This window comes from Miscanthus floridulus, chromosome 1, assembly GCF_019320115.1.
Source record: "Miscanthus floridulus cultivar M001 chromosome 1, ASM1932011v1, whole genome shotgun sequence".
Lineage (NCBI taxonomy): Eukaryota > Viridiplantae > Streptophyta > Magnoliopsida > Poales > Poaceae > Miscanthus > Miscanthus floridulus.
Window position 1 is genome coordinate 130,813,265 of NC_089580.1, and position 9,722 is coordinate 130,822,986.

A 9,722-nucleotide genomic window follows, 5' to 3' on the forward strand; every position below is an offset into this window, starting at 1 on the left:
TGCTTCGAGAACAACGCAGCATGGGGAGCCATGTCTGGGATACTGTGGCCTCGGAATCAGTACCCAGGACCAATAATTCCCTCCAAGGCCTCGGCAGTTGCTTCAGGGGCTCGGCAGCCTGAGGATCCATGTCCGCCGAGCCCCCACGATGGCTCGGCCTCGGCATCTGCAGAGCCACGGCTCCCTACGACGTCATTGCACGATGACCAGCACGTCAGCGCCCTGCCATCCACGACGGGACTGTGCAGGGGCTACCAGCTACTGTGCCGCCTAAACTCCTGCACCAAGGACAAACACGACGTGGGGAGTCAGAACTGGGTTCCTGTGACCTCGGGACCAGCGAACTGACCGAGTTCCGCCTCGCCCGAGACTCCCGGTAGGGCCTCGGGCGAGCTGGCCATGCTCCGCCTCGTTCGAGGCTGGGCTCGTCCCGCAACATCGCCGCCTCTGCCTCAAAAGTCGCTCTAGCGGCCTGTCGCCTCCAATCAATGCGCCCAGCTGCACCCACTACGTAAGCCACGATCGGCAGTGCGCCGCGACAGGAGCGACGGGACAACGGTCAAATCGCCTTTTTACCATCCCTTACTGACAATACAGGTACCATATCCTGTAGACGCACGTTCCGCACTGTTCCGCCTAAATCAACTATGACGATGGCCGCCAAGACCCCGCATTGCCGTCTGCAAAGGCCTCAGCGCAGCGGGTCTCGGCCTCAGCACAGCAGGTCTCGGCACAACCGACTACAGCAGCCAGGCCTCGGCACTTCACCAAGTCAACAAGAGTACAGGAGCGCAGCATGTCGTCAGCCTGGAGACCATACCGACTAGACACCGACGGGAACTCCCACGACGTCGCGCTGCTCCGGGGAGCAGAACACGTCAGCAAATAGTAAACTTCTCCTTGTGGCTATAAAAGGAGGTAGCCGGTACCATTTCTAGGGAGGCAACAGGCAGAAAGACGAACACACCGATAGAACTACACACTTCTACGCTGCTTGGGAACAATGTCTCAAGCAGCCCGCGCCACCCTCGCCGAGACCTGGGGCTAGTTCCCTCTTTCACCTAGCTTGTAACCCCCTACTATGAGCACTCCGGTGCAAGGAATACAAGATCGATCTCTCAGACTGGACGTAGGGCCTCGATTGCCTGAACCAGTATAAACCTTGTGTCTCTTTGCATCATCATCCGGGATTAGGGGCACGCAGCACAAATTCACTCGTTGGTTGAGGGACCCCCGGTTCCAAAACACCGACAAGTAGTGTAGGGGACGTGGTGGTGCTTTCACCGTCGTCGTTGGTCTCACCAGCGGCGAGAATTCGTCGGTCAGCGCGCGTGCCGCCGCGGTCAAGCCGGAGGTTGGGGATGACAAGTGGGGTCCGTTTGTCAGAGACTCAGCGTTCAAATGGAATTTTTCTATTTTCAGATTTGAAGGAATAGTGATGTAATTTGTTATTTTTGTGTAGATTTATTTAGAGCTCCAAAAATTATGATAATTTTTGTGTCACCTCTTTGTGATGTATATTATTTAAGAAAAATATAAAATATTATTTTTCATCACTTTTTAAATGTGATGAAAATTGCTCAATTTATTAATAAATGGATTTCCATGATTTTTCTAGGCTTATTTAATTGTCCAAAAATGATGAAAATTGTTTTTACACTTAGTTATCATGTGATGAACATTTACAAAAATTTTGAGGCCAATTGGAACAAGTCAATTTATTTCATAATTCTTAATTAATTAATTAATTCATAAAAGTAAATAGTAACCTTTAGTGATTTATGTTTTGTTTGAATTTTTGATTGAGTGATGTCCTTGGATCATTAGTTGGTAATGATCTTTGGCAATTGATGTTAGTATTCTAGAAAGGTTTAGTTAGTTTGAATTATAACTGTACCGCGAAGGAAAGTTGTATTCCAGTTGTTAATTTTTGCATCCATCATCAAGCATCGTGTTTCGTATTCCGCATCATGTTAAACATGGCATTGTTACTACGTGTAGTGAATGAAGGTGAACACGTGATAGTTAATCAAGTTGCTGAGGAGGTTAGTCTGTCTGTTGAGGTCGGATCGAATACTTGTGGAACGTCGTAGGAATCAGACTTTTCCGTCAACGAAGGCAAGCCCCGGATGCATACAACCCTACCTTGTGTTTTACAAATTTTATCGCTTTTGCTTTTATATATTGCATTAAGTGATTAGGAGTCAAGTGGAAACCTAATTGGTGCATTACCAACCTTGTTTTTCCATATCTACCTTGTTACCAGTTTTAAATTCGTAAATACCTAGTTATGCTTAATCATGCTTAGTCGGATGATTACCTGTCACCTACGAGTTTTAAATGGATCTTTGGTTACTTATGTTATCATGAGATATGAGCATGTGAAGTAATAAATCTAGACCGGGCGGACTAGGTGTGTGTGAGCCACAAGACATGGAGGTCTTGTGAGCGGGTCCTTTCCGCCTGTGTCGGTTAAGGTCCGTCCGTTGTTGAACTGCGTGAGATGAGACTTTATACTACTAACCACATACTCCGGTAAGCCTTAACTTGGTGATTCTATTATGAGAATGGCTACTCACGCACTAGGAGTGGAGAGATGGCGGGAATAGCGTGTACCCACGTGGCAAAGGGCTAGATTGGTGGAGTACTGTATTCTCGAGTGGCGTGGACCCATTCTTATTTTAGAGGATCCGAGAGTAGGTTGATATATGTAGGTCAGGGACCTGCATATGTCATGTGGTCTGGAATCCCCAGCTGGGTTTATAATCGGTTCGAATCGTCGTTGCTCCTCGATTATGGAGACTCACTTCTCTGTTCATCATCGTAGTTTAATAACTAGAACTTAAGGATGGTTTGAGAAGATGTTGGATATGAAGTTCATGATCTCATTACGGATTATGGCAGATTCATATGTGGTTCTTATAAAGTTTTATATGTTGAAATAAAAAATTTTGTTAAAGAGCTTTTACGCAAAAGAAATAACTTTGATTATTGCTAAAGCTATACCTTGAATCCCTGAGCCTGCATTCCTGAGTTTATTAGTCCTTATTTCGGTTAAGTCTTATTGAGTACTTTTGTACTCAGGGTTCGTTGACCCTTGTTGCAGGTGAGCCTCATGAGCAGATCTATTTTGGATCGTGCTGCATGACTATTATTCGATCTGACGATGAGAAGTAAATGTGTGGCCCTTGGGCAGGGCAGTTTCATTGTGTGTTTTGTATTATATTATAATGCCACTCCACTATTTTGTTTTGTAATAATCATCGAACTTAGTTGTGAGGTTTGAAACTACTGTTTTGTAAATTATATTATTGTAAGACTTCTGCTGTTTTTACTCTGATGTATATATTTGAATAAATATTGTAATACTGCAATGACTCTGTAATGTGATCCTGCTTAGAAATCGTGGATGATTCGGGGTTCCCCGAGGACACCGATAGACTTCTTAAGTTACCAGGAACATGTGCATGGATGTCAAAGGTCGTTGGACTATGACAAGTACATATGGGCCCTATAATTTAGGAGGTTCTGCCACAGAATGGTATCAGAGCTGTCGTTACAAAGTCTTTGTCATATTGGTTTACAAAAACTTCAAAACGATTTGGGATGACTAAACTTAACTTGTTAATTTGGTCCAAATTGCTTCTGACTTATCTTATTTCTTTCTCACCATTCCTTATTTGATTAAAAAGGTTTTGTGTGGTGGAGTAGTAATCTTACTATGCCCTATATAAAAACAAATGTTGTTTATGTGCATTATAAGCTTTGATGGTTTTGTTCGTAAGAACGATTCATGCATCATGATTAATTCACTAGTTACTTCCTTCACCTCTGAGTCTGGAGTTGAGTAGTGAGTCTGGTTTGAGTAATGTAATCCATCCTAGCTACTCTTTAGACTTTGATCAAATAGTCTTACTTGGATTAAATTGGCTTCCTACAGTATGGCTCGTACCAAGATGACGCCCCATAAGTCCACTGGACCCAAAGGAGTTCCTCGTCACCAACTTGCCCCTAGGAATGACGGTGCTAGCAGTAGCAGCTCTAGGCCTGATCCCTAGGCAGAGATACAGAGGATTTCTGTAGAGTTAGCACAAGCTACTAGAGATAGGCTTTGGATGCTATATAGGTAGGAGAATTACAGGATCAATTGAGGTGTCTCACCACCACGCATAGGAACTGCGAACGTATGTTAGTTTGTACGGTGGAAGGAAGGAATGAAGCTTGGCATAGGGAAAATATAGCTAGAGCTAGAACTCATGAGCTAGAATTCTATGTAGAAGATTTAGAAGAACATAATACCTATCTGCATGAGGAAGTTCATTGGCTTAGCAATCTACTAAATCCAAATCATGAACCCCAAGCTGATGCCATAGACCCCAGTGTCATCCTTGCCGATGATGACGAATCAGAAGAAGAAGAAGAAGATCCTGAAGAATTAGTTATGATCGATGAAAGTGATAATGAAGGCGGTAATATTTCCGGAATGGATACCGAGCCTGAAGTTTGAAGTGATCAAGGAAAGGAGTAGGGTTGTATAATAGTTAGTTCTAGTTAAGTTATGTAGTCTTGTTTTGGTACTTACAGGTTCTGGTGTTTATATTAGTAAACTCTATGTAATGTGTCTGGAGTAAGCTTTGGTGCAATTCAATAAAGACTTGTAATAAAGTTTGGTTTGTTATGAGCAGATACGTCGTACGCGGGGTTCGTATATTCCGAGAACTTCACAAGATGAGGACGGTATTCTAGATCCGCCACCAGTTCCAACAAATCTGGCTGATGCTATAACCGTACTTGTCAATGTGATGGCCGAAAATTCTCGTTTGCTTCATGAGATAGCTCAGAGTAATCAGAATCAGATGCAAGGAAACCGTGGTCACCACCATAACAGACAGGAGGCTACATATGTTGATTTTACCGACATAAGACCACCGGTGTTCACAAAGGCAGATGAACCATTGGAGGCTGATGACTGGCTTCGAACCATGGAGCAGAAATTTGATCTTATTCCATGCATGGAGTATCAGAAACCTACGTTTGCCGCCTAGCAACTTCGAGGAGCAGCAAGTGCTTGGTGGACAAACTTAGTGGCCATGCAACCAGCTGGCATTCCAATAACTTGGGCTGAGTTCTGTACTGCCTTTAGAGCCCATTATATCCCTGAAGGAGTTATGGCTATGAAGCTGGATGAATTCCTTGCTTTGAAGCAAGGGGATCAAATAGTGATGCAGTATGTGGGAAGATTCAATCACTTGTCACAATATGCATCTGAGCATGTCAATATTGATGCCAAGAAGAAGAGGTGGTTTATGAGAGGTCTGAATACCAAGCTATAGACAATGATGACAACTTGTACTAATGTTACTTATCATGAGGCAGTAAATATTGCAATTGCTTCAGAGTCAAAGTATTGGCAGCATAAGGAGCTCAAAAAGAAAAAGAGTATGCCGTCTGGATCTTTTGGGGGAAATCAAAAGAGGCAGAGGGTGATCTATCATCCAGTAAATCATAATCGTCATCCTTATCATCCACCACTGTCTCAAGCTGGGCAACAGTCAAATGTCCGTCCTGCTATAACCTACCCGAATTCACAGCAGACCAATGCTCCTGGTGGCAATGCTCCAATGTCCTAGGGTCACAATTATCCATGTTACAATTGTGGAAGGACCGGTTATTTCTCCAGGGAATGTCTGTATCCTAGGTAGGCTAATCAAAATTATCAGAAGGCCCCTGCTAATCAACAATAGGGTCAGGCACCAAACAAGAACCCCAATCAGAATGCTCAGAAGGGCAAAGATGAGAGGAAGACAGGATGGGTGTTCTATATTCAAGCTAGAGAAATTCTGGAAGGGGAGCCAGTGATGATGGGTATGTTTCCTGTTGCCAATCATCCTGCAGTTATACTTTTTGATTCAGGTGCATCTCATTCATTCAGCAATAGAACATTTGTGGTAAAGCATGAAATTTCAATTGGGGCAACAAAGGAAAATTTCTTTATACAGTCGCCCGAGGGACATCTGTGTACTAAGGAAATGGTATACCAGGTACCCATAAACCTGGGTGGTCATATTTTTTCCACTACCATGATTATCCTTAAGGATCAGGATATAGATGTAATCTTGGGAATGAATTGGATGTATCAGCATAAGGCTGTTATAGATGCTTTGAATAGGACATTAAGGGTGAGTTTGCCTGATAGTAATTCTCAACTTCTCATCCAACTTCCAACTTTAAGAAGATCAGTGGGCAAGGTTTGTGCAACTGCTGTCAAAGAGATTAGAGATGTCTCGGTAGTGTGTGAATTTCCGGATGTGTTTCCTGAAGATTTACCCGGTCTACCACCTGATAGAGGTGTATAGTTTAACATAGAGTTACAACCTAGAACAGCTCCGATTTCTCAGAGAGCTTATAGGATGCCACCTAAGGAATTGGCTGAGTTGAAGACTCAGTTACAAGAATTGATTGAGAAGGGGTTTATCCAACCTAGTTCTTCACCTTGGGGATGTCCAGCAATTTTTGTGAAAAAGAAAGATGAGACCCTGAGGTTATGTATTGACTATCGTCCGTTGAATGAAGTGACCATCAAGAATAAGTATCCCTTACCTCGGATAGATTTGCTTTTTGATCAATTAGTCGGAGCCAAAGTTTTCTCCAAGATAGATTTGAGGTCAGGATATCACCAAATCAAGATAAAGCCTGAAGATATTCCCAAAACGACATTTACCACAAGATATAGATTATATGAATAATTGGTGATGTCTTTTGGTTTGACAAATGCTCCAGCTCATTTCATGTATCTGATGAATTCAGTATTCATGCCTGAGCTAGATAAGTTTGTAGTAGTGTTTATTGACGACATTCTAGTATATTCCAAGAATAAGAAAGAACATGTGGAACATCTCAGAATTGTTCTGACCTGCTTGAGAGAACATCAACTATATGCCAAGTTCAGCAAGTGTGATTTTTGGCTCAAGAAAGTACAATTTCTTGGACATGTCTTGTTAGCTAAAGGCGTTGCAGTTGATCCAAGCAAAGTAAAGGATGTGCTTGATTGAAAACCGCCAACCATAGTTCATCAAGTTCGGAGTTTTCTGGAATTGGCGGGGTATTACCGTCGGTTTATCCCATATTTCTCTAAAGTATCAAAGTCCATAATTGAATTGTTGAAGAACCAAGTCAAGTTTGTCTGGTCATCTGATTATGAAGAGGCTTTCCAGACCTTGAAGAGACTGTTGACCACTGCACCAGTATTAGCCCAACCTAATATCGAGAAGCCGTTTGATGTTTATTGTGATGCTTCAGGTATTGGTATTGGATGTGTGTTGATGCAAGAAGGCAAAGTCATTGCCTATGCATCTAGGCAACTTAAGCAACATGAAGAACACTACCCGACTCATGATCTGGAATTAGCAGTTGTGGTCCATGCTCTGAAGATTTGGCGGCATTCCCTGCTTGGTAATACATGCCATATTTATACAGACCACAAGAGCTTAAAGTATATCTTTACTCAGTCAGAGTTGAACATGCGACAAAGAAGATGGTTAGAACTGATTAAAGATTATAACTTGGAAGTATATTATCACCCCGATAAAGCAAATGTGGTTGCAGATGCCCTCAGTCGCAAAAGTTATTGCAATTGTCTGGCAATGAGAACATTGGGTTTGACTTTATGTCAAGAGATGGAGAAGTTGAATGTAGAAATGATTCAACAAGGTTGTTTGACCAACATAATTGTTGAAGCCACTATTCGAGATCAAGTTATTGTTGCTCAGAAAGAAAACAAGGGTATAGCCCATATCAAAGAAAGAGTCAGGAATGGAAAAGCAGAATGCTTCAGCATAGATGATGAAGGTGTGTTATGGTTCAAGGATCGCCTGGTGGTACCAAAGATTCCTGAGTTGCGGCAGTCAATTCTGGAAGAGGCACATGCTACTAGGTTATCTATCCATCCGGGAAGCAACAAGATGTACCATGACTTGAAGCAAAGTTTTTGGTGGACTAAAATGAAAATAGAGATTACTAGATATATAGCAAAGTGTGATACTTGTCAAAAGGTGAAAGCTATACATTTGAGGTCTACTGGTGAATTACAACCATTACCTATTCCATCTTGGAAGTGGGAGGACATAAGTATAGATTTTATTGTTGGTCTACCCAAGACATCAAAGGGATTTAACTCAATATGGGTTATTGTAGATCGACTAACCAAATCAGCACATTTTCTTCCAGTTCAGAATACATATCCCACTATACGATATGCCAAGGTGTATTTAGAGCGAATTGTGAGTCTCCATGGAGTACCCAAGACTATTGTGTCAGATAGGGGTACACAGTTTGTCTCCAGCTTTTGGACACACTTGCATTCTTCATTGGGTACCAAGCTCCTGTATAGTACAGCTTATCATCCGTAGACTGATGGACAAACTGAAAGAGTCAATCAAGTGCTCGAAGATATGTTAAGGTGTTGTGTCCTTAACTATTCCAATAAGTGGGATGAATGTTTACCTTTGGCCGAGTTCTCATACAATAATAGTTATCAGGAAAGCATTAGAATGGCTCCATTTGAAGCACTCTATGGTCGTAGATGCAGAACATCGCTAAGTTGGTCTAAGCTTGGAGAAAGAAGATTCTTTGGAGTTGACCTTGTGAAAGAAACAGAAGACAAGGTTAAGCAAATACAAAGTAATTTGAAGATAGTGCAATCCCGACAAAAGAGTTATGCAGATAGACGACGTAGACCATTGGTGTTTAGTAAAGAAGATTTTGTATATCTGAAAGTATCACCAATGAAGGGAGTTACCCGTTTTGGTGTTAAAGGAAAGTTGGCACCTCGATATATTGGACCATTTCAAATTTTGGAGAGGTATGGAAAAGTGGCATATCGCTTGAAATTACCAGAACATCTCGCAGCTGTACATGATGTGTTCCATGTTTCTCAACTGAAGAAGTGTCTCCAAGTGCCTGAGCAGAATGTTGAGGTTGAAGGGGCGGAACTTGAACCAGATCTAACTTATTCCGAATATCGTATCCGAGTGTTGGATCAGAAAGATCGTGTTACTCAAAGGAGGACAATAAAGTTCTATAAAATACAATGAAATCAACATTCAAAAGAGGAAGCTACTTGGGAATCAGAAGATTACTTGTTAGAAAAGTTTCCAGAGTTTCTAGCGTCAATATAGAATAGAGTAATGTTAGTTGAGCTTGGTTGTACAAGTTGTGTTTTGTAAAGGGACCTCAACTGTTTTATGGATAGATTTTGTATGTGTTCTTGTGACACATTTCCTTTTTCATTACTTACCCTATGGCTTCGAATCTCGGGGCGAGATTTCTTTTAGGGGAAAGGATTGTAACACCCCAGGTGTTTAAATATTAAAAATAGGACATGTCATCATATGCATTGCAAGGCATTTGGTCATATTGCAAACATTGATATGCATTCACTAAAACAAGTTTACATTTATGTTATGAGTGTTGAATTGAATTGTTTGAATCAAGTTTAAAATTTGGTTTGGATTTGGAATTTTCGAGAAAACCCTGATTTTCTGCATTTAAATTCTACCCTGAAAACTCATTTCAAAATCTAAGCATATTTTGGGGTTGAGCCCAAAAGCAAAAGTGTAGGGCTTGTCAAGTTATACAAAGTTTGTTTTTGGAGTTTTCAAAGTTGTTATGAAAAATTTGAAGTAATTCGAAAAGGCGAAATTCGTTAAATACCCCCTATTTGA